The sequence below is a fragment of the Scyliorhinus canicula genome, chromosome 24 (genome assembly GCF_902713615.1).
Source record: "Scyliorhinus canicula chromosome 24, sScyCan1.1, whole genome shotgun sequence".
In the NCBI taxonomy this organism is placed as follows: domain Eukaryota; kingdom Metazoa; phylum Chordata; class Chondrichthyes; order Carcharhiniformes; family Scyliorhinidae; genus Scyliorhinus; species Scyliorhinus canicula.
In genome coordinates, this window is record NC_052169.1 from 2,119,716 (window position 1) to 2,137,196 (window position 17,481).

Consider the following 17,481-nt stretch of genomic DNA (forward strand, 5'->3'; position numbering starts at 1 on the left):
CGTGTGTGCGTGGGTTTCCTCCGGGTGCTCCGGTTTCCTCCCACAGTCCAAAGATGTGCGGGTTAGGTGGATTGGCCATGCTAAATTGCCCTTAGTGTCCTAATAAAAGTAAGGTTAAGGGGGGGGGTTGTTGGGTTACGGGTATAGGGTGGATACGTGGGTTTGAGTAGGGTGATCATGGCTCGGCACAACATCGAGGGCCGAAGGGCCTGTTCTGTGCTGTACTGTTCTATGTTCTATGTTTTCTGACTTGTGTCTGCCTTATTATCTTCTCAGCGTTTGTCAGGGTTACATCTTCCTTGCCTCCTGACAATTGGATAAAACCTACTCCGACAACGATGCGATCCGGACGCCGTTACGCGGGATCCTCCGCATCACCGGCAGCGGACCCACGCCCGTGGATTTCCCGACGGTGTGGGGGTACCCACAATGGGAAACCCCATTGGCCGCCTGCCGGGACGGAGAATCCCGCTGCCAGGGATGGCGCTCCAGAAAACGGGATCGACGGGACGGAGAATCCCACCCATTGTTTTTCAGGGGTCCATTTTTGGAATTTTCAGCCAGTCGATAGAAATCCTTAATGAAGGAATCAGTGCTCCCGGACTTTGGGACTGCCGATTGAATTTTGCTCGCTCCATCATGGCGTTTCTGCTAAGGCTAAAATAAGTATCAACGGCTTTGATAACTCCTTCATAAGTCGCTGTGTCTTCATTTATTTCCTATCTGACCATTGCATCATCTGCACTACTGCCTATGGTGTAGAGTGACGTACTGACCAGCTCCTTGTCATTCTTCTCTGCTCGTCCTGAAGCTGTTCTATTGCAGGTAAACCTGCAACACCAGTTCCTCCACTTCCCAGCTTGATCCAGGCCTTCTACATTGTGGAAACACTTTGATAAAGGGAGGATTTTCTCCGTGGATTTACTTCAGTGCAGCCTTATCTGGATTCTGACTATTTTCCTGCACTGTCCTTACCCTGCAGTCGTTTCTCTTGTTGCTTCGCCCAGTCTATGGGCTCTTCACTGGTTGCTTCTGTCATTATGTTTCCCAGTCCCATCGTTGATTACCATCATTAAGGGTCTTGAGTGGGGTTGTTCATGGTCTGCACTTACAGATACTGCTGGAGACCAGGCTGTTGGTAAAGTCTACCCTTTAGTGAACATAATACTAGCTATGTGCAATGCACATGCAGCACAAGGCTCTACATAGAACTATCTCTCTCCATTCTTGAAGGAAATAGATATAGCTCTTGGGTTTATAGGGATCAAGGGATATGGTGGAGGCGGGAAGAGAGTATTGAACTTGATGACCAGCCATGATCATGATAGAGCAGGCTCGAAGGGCCGAATGGTCTCCTCCTGCTTCTATTTTCTGTGTTTCATTCTCTGTTGACAAGTGATCTCACATCACTGGTGATGTGGACGATGGGTGGGATTCTCCGGTGCCCTGGCGGCAGGCCATTCACTGGCGATGGGATTCTATCTTCCCGCTGCTCGTCAATGAGATTTCCCACTGAACGCGCTCGGCACCGCCGGGAAACTTGGGGACGGCGGAGTGCTGCCGGCGGGGTAACAGGGAATCCAAACGGCCAGACATTGCATAATCAACATTAACCCTTTGGATAACAATCATCAGCACAAACCAGAATCACAGCGGGGACATTTGAACCCTGCGCTCTTTATCAATTCTCAACATTCTGAAGTTGACAGCAACCAACCAGAACTCCTCGTCCTAACGGAAGGTCATTCAGCCAACACGTGAACTCTTGTTTTTTTCCTCATCCATTGATGCTGCCTGACCCACTGAGTGCTTTCCAGAAGCTTCTGTGAGTTGCCAGAGCCGGCAGGCTGACCTGCTCAATCCAGAAACACGTGCGGAAGAGGACGGTGAGAGGAATGTGAGACGGTCTCTGACTCGACTGCACACCGTACTCTGGTAGAATAAGAGCTTGAAAGTCAGAACTAATCATGGCGTCATTATTAGTGTTATCAACATCAATGAGAAAGGCAGAAAAGAAGATCAATAAAATGAATGAACAATTACACCTTTGATTACTTATCCAACACAATCCAGGTGATTGGCCCATTTTCCCCGACTGGATGCCAAAGGAGGAAAGTGACAGGTCTGAGGGATCAATAGACCTTAACTGTCATCCAAAGTGTTGGCTTAGTTACCAGTCTGTTGCCGATCAATGCTCCTTGCCTGATTAGGTACACACACGGCAGAGCACGTTCTCCTGCACTACATTACATTCTTCTCCAGAGAAGGAGAGTGAGATGCCTATGCCTGCAGAGACCCTGCTGATTCCCACCTAACGAGTCACTGTATTAGCAACTCTACCTTTAGTAACTCACAGCAGACACAAGAACATTGCACACGCCACAGGAGTATGAGCTCACTGAGCTGTGTCACGTAGATTCGATATTTCCACATCTCCGAGCTACATTATAATCAGCGTCGGGAAATTCCACTCATATTTAAAAGTAGCCAGCAACCCAATCAATGGTGAAAGCTATCCAATATCCTGATACTGCCCTCATTGAGATGCAGGCCTTTGACTCTTGCCTTGTTTTGTCCCTTTGATATTCAGACAGATGTGACCGTACCTTTGCTCAGGGCTCACAGTCTGAGCACAGAGAGAGCAACCAGCAGTTAATCCCCTTATCCATCCTGCCACTCGCCTGTTCCTCCCTCAACCTTCACTTTCCATTCAAATATCCTTCCGGATTCTCTTCCCGCTGCCCTTTCTTGTGCGTTGATGATTCTTATTTCATGTCCCAGTGATCCTGTGGGTGCCCAACGTTCCGCAAAGTCTTTGCTTTGGTGGTGTAGTCTCTCCTGGGTGACTCACTGAGCAGTCAAGGTAAACCTTTCCCATCCACCTGATCGAACCTTCAAACGCCTCCACCTGGTCTCCTCTTTACCTGCTCTTATTTGAATGAAAACCCCCTGTATTTCCAGGTACCTGATCGTGGCGACAGTCTCTCATCTCTGGGACCACTTTAGTGAATCCCCTCTGCCTCTGCCCCACAGTGCTGCCCATCCTCCCCTCCATAAACCCCTCAGAACTGATTGTGGTCTAACCAATCACTTGTACAGGTCAGGTCTAACCTGTTTGCTTCTGCACTTTATATCTGATGTAATTGTGAATTATATTAATTATATTACACTATGTTATATTGCAACCGCAAGCTCCTTATCTGCTTTTTGAACCATTTATTGCTCCTATTTTCAGTTAATGTTATTTCTGCAGAACACTGATTCCTGGTGCTTTAAGAGAATCGCTACAGTGCAGAAGGAGGCCATTCGGCCATCCAATCTGTACCCACCCTCTGAAAGAGCACCTTACCCAGGCCCCCTCCCCAGCCCCATCCCCGAAACCTAACAACCTGCACATCCTTGGACAGTGGGAGGAAGCCGGAGCACCCGGAGGAAGCCCGGGGAGAACGTGCAGACCCCATACAGACAGTGACCCGAGGAGGAAATTGAACCCGGGACCCTGGAGCTGTGAGGTATCTGGGCCCTTAGTTACTCCACACTGGGCCTCGGTTACACCACACTGGGCCCTTAGTTACCCCACACTGGGCCTCGGTTACCCCACACTGGGGTCTGGTTACCCCACACTGGGCCCTTAGTTACCCCACACTGGGCCTCGGTTACCCCACACTGGGGTCTGGTTACCCCACACTGGGCCTCGGTTACCCCACACTGGGCCTCGGTTACCCCACACTGGGCCTCGGTTACCCCACACTGGGCCTCGGTTACCCCACACTGGGCCTCGGTTACCCCACACTGGGGCCTCGGTTACCCCACACTGGGGTCTGGTTACCCCACACTGGGCCTCGGTTACCCCACACTGGGCCTCGGTTACCCCACACTGGGCCTCGGTTACCCCACACTGGGCCTCGGTTACCCCACACTGGGGCTCGGTTACCCCACACTGGGCCTCGGTTACCCCACACTGGGGCCTCGGTTACCCCACACTGGGCCTCGGTTACCCCACACTGGGGCCTCGGTTACCCCACACTGGGCCTCAGTTACCCCACACTGGGCCTCGGTTACCCCACACTGGGCCTCGGTTACCCCACACTGGGGCCTCGGTTACCCCACACTGGGCCTCGGTTACAACGCACTGGGCCTCGGTTACCCCACACTGGGCCTCGGTTACCCCACACTGGGGTCAGGTTACCCCACACTGGGCCTCGGTTACCCCACACTGGGCCTCGGTTACCCCACACTGGGCCTCGGTTACCCCACACTGGCCCTCGGTTACCCCACACTGGGCCTCGGTTACCCCGCACTGGGCCTCGGTTACCCCACACTGGGGTCTGGTTACCCCACACTGGGCCTCGGTTACCCCACACTGGGCCTCGGTTACCCCACACTGGGCCTCGGTTACCCCACACTGGGGCTTGGTTACCCCACACTGGGCCTCGGTTACCCCACACTGGGCCTCGGTTACCCCACACTGGGCCTCGGTTACCCCACACTGGGGCTTGGTTACCCCACACTGGGCCTCGGTTACCCCACACTGGGGTCTGGTTACCCCACACTGTGGCCTCAGTTACCCCACACTGGGCCTTGGTTACCCCACACTGGGCCTCGGTTACCCCACACTGGGCCTCGGTTACCCCACACTGGGCCTCGGTTACCCCACACTGGGCCTCGGTTACCCCGCACTGGGGTATGGTTACCCCACACTGGGGCCTCGGTTACCCCACACTGGGCCTCGGTTACCCCACACTGGGCCTCGGTTACACCGCACTGGGCCTCGGTTACCCCACACTGGGCCTCGGTTACCCCACACTGGGGCCTCGGTTACCCCACACTGGGGCCTCGGTTACCCCACACTGGGCCTCGGTTACCCCACACTGGGGCCTCGGTTACCCCACACTGGGCCTCGGTTACCCCACACTGGGCCTCGGTTACCCCACACTGGGCCTCGGTTACCCCACACTGGGGCCTCGGTTACCCCACACTGGGGTCTGGTTACCCCACACTGGGCCTCGGTTACCCCACACTGGGCCTCGGTTACCCCACACTGGGCCTCGGTTACCCCACACTGGGGCCTCGGTTACCCCACACTGGGCCTCGGTTACCCCACACTGGGCCTCGGTTACCCCACACTGGGCCTCGGTTACCACACACTGGGGTCTGGTTACCCCACACTGGGCCTCGGTTACCCCACACTGGGCCTCGGTTACCACACACTGGGGTCTGGTTACCCCACACTGGGGCCTCGGTTACCCCACACTGGGGCCCTCGGTTACCCCACACTGGGGCCTCGGTTACCCCACACTGGGGCCTCGGTTACCCCACACTGGGGCCTCGGTTACCCCACACTGGGCCTCGGTTACCCCACACTGGGCCTCGGTTACCCCACACTGGGCCTCGGTTACCCCACACTGGGCCTCGGTTACCCCACACTGGGGCCTCGGTTACCCCACACTGGGCCTCGGTTACCCCACACTGGGCCTCGGTTACCCCACACTGGGCCTCGGTTACCCCACACTGGGGTCTGGTTACCCCACACTGGGCCTCGGTTACCCCACACTGGGCCTCGGTTACCCCACACTGGGGTCAGGTTACCCCACACTGGGGTCTGGTTACCCCACACTGGGCCTCGGTTACCCCACACTGGGCCTCGGTTACCCCACACTGGGCCTTGGTTACCCCACACTGGGGTCTGGTTACCCCACACTGGGGCCTCGGTTACCCCACACTGGGCCTCGGTTACCCCACACTGGGGTCTGGTTACCCCACACTGGGGTCTGGTTACCCCACACTGGGCCTCGGTTACCCCACACTGGGGTCTGGTTACCCCACACTGGGCCTCGGTTACCCCACACTGGGGTCTGGTTACCCCACACTGGGCCCTTAGTTACCCCACACTGGGCCTCGGTTACCCCACACTGGGGTCTGGTTACCCCACACTGGGCCTCGGTTACCCCACACTGGGCCTCGGTTACCCCACACTGGGCCTCGGTTACCCCACACTGGGCCTCGGTTACCCCACACTGGGCCTCGGTTACCCCACACTGGGGCCTCGGTTACCCCACACTGGGGTCTGGTTACCCCACACTGGGCCTCGGTTACCCCACACTGGGCCTCGGTTACCCCACACTGGGCCTCGGTTACCCCACACTGGGCCTCGGTTACCCCACACTGGGGCTCGGTTACCCCACACTGGGCCTCGGTTACCCCACACTGGGGCCTCGGTTACCCCACACTGGGCCTCGGTTACCCCACACTGGGGCCTCGGTTACCCCACACTGGGCCTCAGTTACCCCACACTGGGCCTCGGTTACCCCACACTGGGCCTCGGTTACAACGCACTGGGCCTCGGTTACCCCACACTGGGCCTCGGTTACCCCACACTGGGGTCAGGTTACCCCACACTGGGCCTCGGTTACCCCACACTGGGCCTCGGTTATCCCACACTGGGCCTCGGTTACCCCACACTGGCCCTCGGTTACCCCACACTGGGCCTCGGTTACCCCGCACTGGGCCTCGGTTACCCCACACTGGGGTCTGGTTACCCCACACTGGGCCTCGGTTACCCCACACTGGGCCTCGGTTACCCCACACTGGGCCTCGGTTACCCCACACTGGGGCTTGGTTACCCCACACTGGGCCTCGGTTACCCCACACTGGGCCTCGGTTACCCCACACTGGGCCTCGGTTACCCCACACTGGGGCTTGGTTACCCCACACTGGGCCTCGGTTACCCCACACTGGGGTCTGGTTACCCCACACTGTGGCCTCAGTTACCCCACACTGGGCCTTGGTTACCCCACACTGGGCCTCGGTTACCCCACACTGGGCCTCGGTTACCCCACACTGGGCCTCGGTTACCCCACACTGGGCCTCGGTTACCCCGCACTGGGGTATGGTTACCCCACACTGGGGCCTCGGTTACCCCACACTGGGCCTCGGTTACCCCACACTGGGCCTCGGTTACACCGCACTGGGCCTCGGTTACCCCACACTGGGCCTCGGTTACCCCACACTGGGGCCTCGGTTACCCCACACTGGGGCCTCGGTTACCCCACACTGGGCCTCGGTTACCCCACACTGGGGCCTCGGTTACCCCACACTGGGCCTCGGTTACCCCACACTGGGCCTCGGTTACCCCACACTGGGCCTCGGTTACCCCACACTGGGGCCTCGGTTACCCCACACTGGGGTCTGGTTACCCCACACTGGGCCTCGGTTACCCCACACTGGGCCTCGGTTACCCCACACTGGGCCTCGGTTACCCCACACTGGGGCCTCGGTTACCCCACACTGGGCCTCGGTTACCCCACACTGGGCCTCGGTTACCCCACACTGGGCCTCGGTTACCACACACTGGGGTCTGGTTACCCCACACTGGGCCTCGGTTACCCCACACTGGGCCTCGGTTACCACACACTGGGGTCTGGTTACCCCACACTGGGGCCTCGGTTACCCCACACTGGGGCCTCGGTTACCCCACACTGGGGCCTCGGTTACCCCACACTGGGGCCTCGGTTACCCCACACTGGGGCCTCGGTTACCCCACACTGGGCCTCGGTTACCCCACACTGGGCCTCGGTTACCGCACACTGGGCCTCGGTTACCCCACACTGGGCCTCGGTTACCCCACACTGGGGCTTGGTTACCCCACACTGGGCCTCGGTTACCCCACACTGGGCCTCGGTTACCCCACACTGGGCCTCGGTTACCCCACACTGGGGTCTGGTTACCCCACACTGGGCCTCGGTTACCCCACACTGGGCCTCGGTTACCCCACACTGGGGTCAGGTTACCCCACACTGGGGTCTGGTTACCCCACACTGGGCCTCGGTTACCCCACACTGGGCCTCGGTTACCCCACACTGGGCCTTGGTTACCCCACACTGGGGTCTGGTTACCCCACACTGGGGCCTCGGTTACCCCACACTGGGCCTCGGTTACCCCACACTGGGGTCTGGTTACCCCACACTGGGGTCTGGTTACCCCACACTGGGCCTCGGTTACCCCACACTGGGGTCTGGTTACCCCACACTGGGCCTCGGTTACCCCACACTGGGGTCTGGTTACCCCACACTGGGCCTCGGTTACCCCACACTGGGGTCTGGTTACCCCACACTGGGCCTCGGTTACCCCACACTGGGGTCTGGTTACCCCACACTGGGCCTCGGTTACCCCACACTGGGGTCTGGTTACCCCACACTGGGCCTCGGTTACACCGCACTGGGCCTCGGTTACCCCACAGTGGGCCTCGGTTACCCCAAACTGTTGATATCTGGAAACGTGAGACTGAACTAAGAGAGGGGAGAAATCTAACAGAGCGACGTCTGAGAGTAAGGTCACTGAACAGGTTAACACAACCCAGGTTAGTAGCCAATCCCATGGACGTGCTGGCCCCAGACTCCTACAGAATGAGGCAGGGTGGATTTAAAGGCGCAGTGGCATGCAATGGGTTAATGGCGCCTGGTTACCGTGTTGACCAACCCTCCTATAGCCTGGGAAGGACAGCCACAGGGTCATCCCGCTGGGAGAAAGAGGAAATCTCACAAACGGTTTGGAATTAAGCTTCTCCATGAGGAAAATGCGGAGGCGCCTGCTCGTCCTGACCTCGGGGCTAATTTGCTTCCTTTGCTAAGACGAGCTGAGCCCTTTCTTCAAATTGTGCTGAAACTAAACAAGTCCAATCCGCGAGGAAGGACTCATACTGAATTTCTATTAGAAATAAGGTGACCAGAGGGCATTGCATCGAACGATCTCAAACTGGATAAGATGGGGGGAGAACTGAATGTCGCACAGACAGGCAATATAGAGCAGTGTGAAGGGAGAGTGTGTGTGGGGGGGGGGGGGGGGGGCGGACACAGGGGGGGGGGGGGCGGACACAGGGTTAGAGAGCTGGCTCCCATGGCCTACATTTACACAGCATAAAAGCAAATTACTGCGGAGGCTGCAATCTGAAACCAAAAGAGAAAATGCTGGAAAATCTCAGCAGGTCTGGCAGCATCTGTAGGGAGAGAAATGTTTCGAGTCCAATGACTCTTTATCAAAGCTGACAAAGCTACAGCATCGGGTCGTGTGTCTCTCGAAGATATTCCCATTTGTTTGGGAAAAATATTTTATCGAGGTTTTTATATCTCGAAAACACTTCCAAGTGCGTTGCCAGCAATGAATTGCTGCCTGAGGAGCATGAGGGGCTGGTTTAGCTCACTGGGCTAAATCGCTGGCTTTTAAAGCAGACCAAGCAGGCCAGCAGCACGGTTCGATTCCCGTACCAGCCTCCCCGGACAGGCGCCGGAATGTGGCGACTAGGGGCTTTTCACAGTAACTTCATTGAGGCCTACTCGTGACAAGAAGCGATTTTCATTTCATTTCATTCATGATCAGCTCCCACATTCCTCCCTTACTCCAACCGCGATCCCGAAACCCAACTTCGCTGCCCCCCCCCGCGCTCTGAGTCCCGCTCAGAAAGGTTCCCTCCGCCCACTCGGCAGATCCTGCAGCCTGGGGACAGGAAGACGGGTCTGTGAGGTGTCTGAGATTGAGAATGAAGCAAGAATTCGCTGCTTGGTAAATGAAAAAACAATTTCCAGTTGTTCCTGAGCGTTGGGATAGAGAGAGATCCATTCAGGAATAATTGTTGAACACTCTTAAATCCGTTACGTTCTTGTGTTTTTGCTTAATGAGCTAATTTGCGGTCGGAAGAATGAAGGTGGAAAATCGCAGAGGGATTTATTTCCTGATGGGATTAAGACTCTGACGGAATCAGAGCTCGAGTGAATCAATTCAGCTAAAGTGTTCCGACGCTGGCCTCGCTTGTGAATCAGCGGTTTGTATTACTGCCCAATTGTCTCCTGCTGTCTTATTAACAAAACCCCCCTGCTCTTCTCCGAAATACTGGGGCCTCCGGCAAACTCCTCAAAGGGAAAATCGGGACACGGTTTATAAAATCTTATCCGACCCCCCACCAGGTCGGAGAATCGCCGGTGGGCGGCATGAATCTCGCCCCGCTGCTCCGCCACCGGCCGCCGAATTCTCTGGCGCCGGTTTTTGGGCGGGGATGGGGGGGGGCGTCTGCTAATAGCCCTCGCCCCCCCCCGGCAATTCTCCGGGCCCCATTGCGCCAATCGACCGCGCGTTTCTGGCCAGTCCCACCGGCGTGAAATGGACAAGGTCCATCCCGGCGGGACTTGGCTTTGAGGGCGGCTAGCGGAGCCGGGGGGGAGAGTGGGGGGATCCGGCCCCTGGGGGGGGCCCCCACGGTGGCCTAGCCCGCGATTGGGGCCCACCGAACTGCAGGCGGGCCTGTGCCGTGGGGCCACTCTTTCCCTCCGCACCGGCCTCTGTAAGGCTCCACCATGGCCGGTGCTGAGAAGAAACCCCCTGCGAATCAGCAGGAAACACGCCGGCGGTTCTGCGCATACGCCATCTCGCGGCGGCCCTTCGGCGGCGGCCTAGACCCCGGACGTGCGGAGGATTCTGTAACCTCCGGGTGGCCCAACGTGTGTGTGTGTGATGGAGTGAGTGTGAGTGTGAGTGTGTGTGAGTGTGAGTGCGTGGGAGTGAGTGAATGTGAGTGGAGTGTGAATGTGTGTGAGTGAGTGTGTGTGTGATGGAGTGTGTGTGAGAGTGTGAGTGTGTGTGAGTGTGAGTGAGTGTGAGTGAGTGTGAGTGAGTGGCGTGTGAGCGGTGTGTGAGTGAGTGTGAGTGAGTGTGAGTGAGTGGTGTGTGAGCGGTGTGTGAGTGAGTGTGAGTGTGAGTGAGTGTGAGTGAGTGAATGTGAGTGAGTGTGAATGTGTGTGAGTGAGTGTGAGTGGAATGTGAGTGTGTGTGAGTGTGAATGAGTGTGAGTGTGAGTGGAGTGTGAGTGAGTGTGAGTGAGTGGCATGTGAGTGGTGTGTGAGTGAGTGTGAGTGAGTGTGAGTGAGTGAATGTGAGCGAGTGTGAATGTGTGTGAGTGAGTGTGAGTGTGAGTGGAGTGTGAATGAGTGTGAGTGTGAGTGGACTGTGAGTGAGTGTGAGTGAGTGTGAGTGAGTGTGAGTGAGTGTGAGTGTGAGTGGAATGTGAGAGTGTGTGAGTGTGAATGAGTGTGAGTGTGAGTGGAGTGTGAATGTGAGTGGAGTGTGAGTGTGAGTGGAGTGTGAGTGGAGTGTGAGTGAGTGTGAGTGGAGTGTGAATGAGTGTGAGTGTGAGTGTGAGTGGAATGTGAGAGTGTGTGAGTGTGAATGAGTGTGAGTGTGAGTGGAGTGTGAATGAGTGTGTGTGAGTGTGAGTGGAGTGTGAGTGGAGTGTGAGTGAGTGTGAGTGGAGTGTGAATGAGTGTGAGTGTGAGTGTGTGTGAGTGTGAGTGTGAGTGGAGTGTGAATGAGTGTGAGTGTGAGTGGAATGTTTCTGCTGCCCGAGATCTCACAGCTGTCAGACCCAATGGTACAATGAAATTTGCAGTGTACAAAATGAAAACCTCATTACTGCTAACGCTTTAAATCTTAGTTCAAATGACTTCCAACCGATTAAACCGGAAGACAATCGGAATTTTTATTTCTGAAAGGCAATGATTCACGTTTCTGAAATTTCCAAACAGGCCTCCAGGGTGAATGAGAATCCCGGTTCAGGATAGTCCGGGTTCAGGATAATCCCGGTTCAGGATAGTCCGGTTTCAGGATAATCCCGGTTCAGGATAGTCCGGGTTCAGGATAATCCGGGTTCAGGATAGTCCGGGTTCAGGATAATCCGGGTTCAGGATAGTCCGGGTTCAGGATAATCCCGGTTCAGGATAATCCGGGTTCAGGATAGTCCGGGTTCAGGATAATCCGGGTTCAGGATAATCCCGGTTCAGGATAGTCCCGGTTCAGGATAGTCCGGATTCAGGATAGTCCGGGTTCAGGATAATCCGGGTTCAGGATAGTCCGGGTTCAGGATAATCCGGGTTCAGGATAGTCCGGGTTCAGGATAGTCCGGGTTCAGGATAATCCCGGTTCAGGATAATCCGGGTTCAGGATAGTCTACCTCGGAACCCTGTTAGCTCAGTGGCGAGCTCCTGTCAAACTATTGGTAAATAACCTGTGGGTTCATCAATCAACGAGCAGAACAACCCAGGGGAATTGGGTTAACCACAACTGCTGGGGTTGGGCGGGAGGGGGAGTGTCCGTATGAATTTTGCTGATCCTGATTTCTACTCTCCTTCCTGGATTAGTGTGAGAGTACATTGCCGGAACACTGTGTTCAGGTAAAGAACAACATTGATGAAACGCAGCAAAATCAATCTCTCTGGCAAACCGATGTTTGATTGATCCAAGTCAATTCGTCCAATGTGAGGGGACTGGGCTCACTGTACAAACCGCTCCATCGGCAACTATTCCAGCAGCACAACCTCCTACCGCAGGATGTGCCTGAGGCCCAACCTCCTACCGCAGGATGTCCTGAGGCCCAACCTCCTACCGCAGGATGTCCTGAGGCCCAACCTCCTACCGCAGGATGTCCCTAAGGCCCAACCTCCTACCGCAGGATGTGCCTGAGGCCCAACCTCCTGACCCCAGGATGAGCCTAAGGTCCAACCTCCTGACCCCAGGATGTGCCTAAGGTCCAACCTCCTGACCCCAGGATGTGCCTGAGGTCCAACCTCCTGACCCCAGGATGTGCCTAAGGTCCAACCTCCTGACCCCAGGATGTGCCTGAGGCCCAACCTCCTACCGCAGGATGTACCTTAGGCCCAACCTCCTACCGCAGGATGTGCCTGAGGCCCAAACTCCTACCCCAGGATGTGCCTGAGGCCCAACCTCCTACCGCAGGATGTGCCTGAGGCCCAACCTCCTACCCCAGGATGAGCCTGAGGTCCAACCGCCTGACCCCAGGATGTGCCTGAGGTCCAACCTCCTGACCCCAGGATGTGCCTGGCGCCCAACGGCCTGACCCCAGGATGTGCCTAAGGTCCAACCTCCTGACCACAGGATGAGCCTGAGGCCCAACCTCCTACCCCAGGATGTCCCTGAGGCCCAACCTCCTGACCCCAGGAGGAGCCTAAGGTCCAACCTCCCGACCCCAGGATGAGCCTGAGGCCCAACCTCCTGACCCCAGGATGAGCCTGAGGTCCAACCTCCTGACCCCAGGATGAGCCTGAGGCCCAACATCCTGACCCCAGGATGAGCCTGAGGTCCAACCTCCTGACCCCAGGATGAGCCTGCTTGCAGTATCACACCCTGCCCCATCTTTAGCAGCAGAATAATACATGACATGACATGTCAATCAGCCCATTCTCAGACGTTAACCCAGGCAACACCCTAGCTCCACCGCACGGTAACAACAAGCTCTCTCTCTCTCTCAAAAAAGCGAAGGAACTCGGTTCATCCTCCTTGAGATGAATTCGCCTCAAATATCCGAGAAATGGCCAACGTGGAAAAACGTAGATCTTCAGAATAAGAATTACCCCAACCAAGAGTCCAAAATGACACCTCACTTGCCTGCAATGAATGTTGGCCAGAATCCGCAGTCCCGGTAGATTGCCTTTGTTGCCGAGGGTGATGGATAACTCCACATAGAGAGCTGCAAAGAAATGGAGAGACAATAATTAGATTGCCCCCTCGTCTTCTCCGTCAGTTATCTCCTCCCTGGATACCTCGGCTTGTTCCCAACCCCCAATAATCTCCAGGTTTTAGAACTCAGAACGAGGCATCACCAGCCTCTGCTTTCTTTACTCAGGTACACAGGAACCAGAAGGAAGGGGGGAGGGGGTCAACGGTTGAGTTAGCATTGGCAGCACGATGGTCTGACCTCCAGCCCTGGATAGATGTATTGTGGGAGGGGCTGATTTGTGGAAATCCGTGCACCAGTATGTGATCTTCCGGATGTTGTGATCTGAACACAGTGTCCAAACAGATGATGGAAACAGATCCAAACAGAACTTCCAGAAGCAAATTGGTTAAATCCACAAAATGGAAAATGTATCAAGGCCATGAGGGAAAGGAACCAGGAACATTGGGGTGGGATAATTGTATAGTTCTTTCACAGGTCTAGCAGAGAAACGTCCCTTTCGTCCCTTAGTGTGTGTCAGGTTCTGCAATTCTATACATTTTTCTGGCCCTATGAAGGTGAGCGATGAGGGAGCAGCACCCGGTGATGTACTGGGCGAGCGCACTGTCTCTTTATAACGGTGTCTGAATTCTGTTTGCAGCCCACGTCCTCCTGTGTGTCCATTCACCCTGCCGGCTAACAGTGTCCACAAAGTGGCTAGAGCAGGGAGCAGGGGTGGCTGGTAGATGGAATGGAAATGAGCCCAAGTCCATCACCGAGCGTTTCCTCCCCAGACTGACATGGGAACACTTTGCTGATGAAGTTAACAGCAACTTCACTTGAGTTTCTTTTTCATCAATACCTGATCAAGGAGCTTTCTGTCTTAACGTGAAGCAATTGGACCAATTTGAAATTCCCACCGGTGGGATTTAAGTCGCAGGACTCTGGAACTAACAGCCTGGAGTACACACGGTTCCTAATTAATAACGTGGCTCAGTTACAGATCCTGCACGTATTGCTCCACAGGGAGGGACAAGGAGGTTCCTCGAGTGTTGAAGTGTAAGGGATGTGCGAGTGCAGATAGGAGTGTGACACAGAGGTGCAATTATTTAATGCAGAAGAAATGAAATGGCCATCACACGGACTTAACCCTTAGAGGAACTGGAGTAGGTAATTGCAAACTGGATGAATCCTCCATTACACTGGTTGACAATGTTATAGGGTACATGGTAAGAGTGTTCCCTGCCTGAGGGGGGAAGCTGGGCTGCTACCTCAGGATAAGGAGTTAGGCTGGGATCAGGAACAATGGGCGCGATTCTCCGCTGCCCACGACGGGTCGGAGAATAGCGGGAGGGTCTTCCCGACATTTTTCCCGCCCTCCTGCTATTCTCCACCCCTCACGGCCGACCCACGACACGAATCGCTGCTCGCCGTTTTTTACGGCGAACAGCGATTCTCCCCAGGCCGATGGGCCGAGTTCCCAGGCCTTTACGGCCGTTTTCACGAACGCAATCACACCTGCTCTCACCGTTCGTGAAAACGGCCGCAAAGTGCCGTCCCGGACAACCATGGCACCGATTGGCACGGCCGTGCCAAGGCTGGCATGGGCCTGCGATCTGTGGGCACCGATCGCGGGCAGCAGGTCCGATACCCGCGCACTATTTGTTCCTCCCCCGCCCCGCAGGATCAGTCCGCGGGGCGGCTGAGAGGCATGACGGCCCGCGCATGCGCGGGTTTGACGAATCTGCGTGATGGCATCATCCGCGCATGCGCGGGTTGGAGCCGTCCAACCCACGCATGCGCGGCTGACGTCATTGTGCGCGTCAGCCGGCGTGACGCTTGGCGCGCGGGCTTAGCGACGGTCGCTAAGCCCGCGATGCCGTGCTTCACGGGGCCCCGCTGCTAGCCCCGCCCGGGGGGAGAATCGGGACCCGGGAGGGGGCGCGGAGGCTGCCGTGAAACACGGCCAGTTTCACAGAAGCCTTTACGACTCACCGCATTTGCGGAGAATCACGCCCAATTTCTTCATTCAGAGGGACTCTTTAGACTTCTCTCCCAAGGACTGTGGATGTTTCATTGTTGAATATACTTAAGACTGAGCTTGAGAGCGTTTTGGTCACCAAGACAACTAGAGGTAAGGAAATAGAACAGGGAAATGGAGCTGAGGTTTTAGATTGGATTTATTGTCAGGTGTACCGAGGTAGAGTGAAAAGTGTTTTTCTGCCTACAGTCCTGGCAGATCGTTCCATACAAAAAACATCGGCTATTCGATAAATACACAGACACCGGCATTGGGTGAAGCATACAGGAGTGAAGTATTACTCAGATCAGTCCACAAGAGGGTCATTTAGGAGTCTGGTGACAGTGGGGAAGAAGCTGTTTTTGAATCTGTTTGTGCGTGTTCGCAGGCTTCTGTATCTCCTGCCCGATGGAAGAAGTTGGAAGAGTGAGTAAGCCGGGTGGGAGGGATCCTTGATTATGCTGACCACTTTCCCCATGATGTGGAGATGCCGGCGTTGGACTGGGGTGAGCACAGTAAGAAGTCTTACAACACCAGGTTAAAGTTCAACAGGTTTGTTTCAAACACGAGCTTTCGGAGCACTGGTCATTCACCTGAGGAAGGAGCAGTGCTCCGAAAGCTCGTGTTTGAAACAAACCTGTTGAACTTTAACCTGGTGTTGTAAGACTTCTTACTGCGCTTTCCCCAGGCAGTGGGAGGTGTAGATGGAGTCAATAGATGGGAGGCGGGTTTGTCTGATGGACTGGGCGGTGTTCACGACTCTGAATTTCTTACGGTGTTGGGCTGAGCAGTTGCCAGACCCAGGCTGTGATGCAAGTTGAAGATCAGTGATGACCTTATTGTATTACAGAAAGGGCTCGGGGTGGGGGGAGTGGGGGTGGGGGGCTAATGACCTGCTATCTCTCCTAGATCTTATCTCCAATGTGACAATCTGTGCCTGTTCTTGTCCTTAATGTTCACATTTAAAATTCCCTCTGTGCTGAACTCATCCGAAATAGGCAAAATTTTAAAAATACAGGAACGGGATGAGGCCTTTCCGAAGCCTCGAGTCTGGTCTGCCAGTCAGTGAAATCGTTGCTGATCTGTGACTTAACTCCATTCACCTGTCACAGCTCCCTATCTCTTTATCCTCTTAACGCACCAAAAAATACCAATCTTGCTCACGGAATCTCCAACTGGTCCGTTCAGCATCACACCTTTTGTTTGGGAGAGAGTCCCACATTTCCCACAAGTGCCTGGTGGGAAACTGCCCCTGAATTTCACTCAGGACTGACAGGCTGAGGTCCAACTTTGAAGAGTTTGCCCAACTTTGAGTGATCCCGCGTGACCCACTCCCTTCCTATCGGCCGACCGAGCAGTCGTGAGTCACACCTTCTCCAAAGTCGACACGGGGAAAGGTGACGCAGAGGGAGTTGGGGAATTGCGTGATGTGTTATGTGCGTCAAAGATCATCTTAGGATAGCGACAGGTGAGACAGGGAGGTAGGAATATGGAGCAGATTGATGTCACTTTGGAGACGGATACTATATTTAGAAGGCTGGGGTTTGGTGATGAAAGAATACCGAAAGTAGGGCTGGTCCCTGTACTTGAATAAATTATCCAAATTGCGCGCAGTAAATGCCTTTATGGACATATAACCAGGAGCAGGTATGGTGCCATTTCACAGTGCAGTGAACAGCCACTGATTGTACATCAGATTCTACCTGCTGCAGAATACAATCACATCTCACGGTTTGGGTGTGTTAGCGGTCTGTCTCCGATTTATTCAAAGGGCGTTTGAACTACTCGATTTTTTTAATATTCCTTTGCCACATGCTGCTGGCTCTCCCAACCATTGCTCTCTGTCTTGGAGATGGAAACGATGATCCAACCTCCTGATCAGTGGCAGCCCAGGAGCACCCATCACCCACTCCAGGGCATTTAGGGATGGACAACAAATACTTGGCTAGTGAGTGACACCCTGTCA

The 17,481-nt window shown here is 55.3% G+C and overlaps 1 protein-coding gene across 3 annotated transcripts in view; it reads right to left on the minus strand.

The window, feature by feature from the left end:
* LOC119956828 (leucine-rich repeat and immunoglobulin-like domain-containing nogo receptor-interacting protein 1) overlaps positions 1 to 17,481 on the minus strand; it is a 505,354-nt gene that overhangs the window by 148,021 nt on the left and 339,852 nt on the right. For all 3 annotated transcript variants that reach the window (XM_038784291.1, XM_038784292.1, XM_038784294.1), the window contains one exon: positions 13,447 to 13,528. The gene's annotated coding sequence lies outside the window, so the exon portion shown is untranslated. The remainder of the gene's footprint in view (positions 1 to 13,446; positions 13,529 to 17,481) is intronic.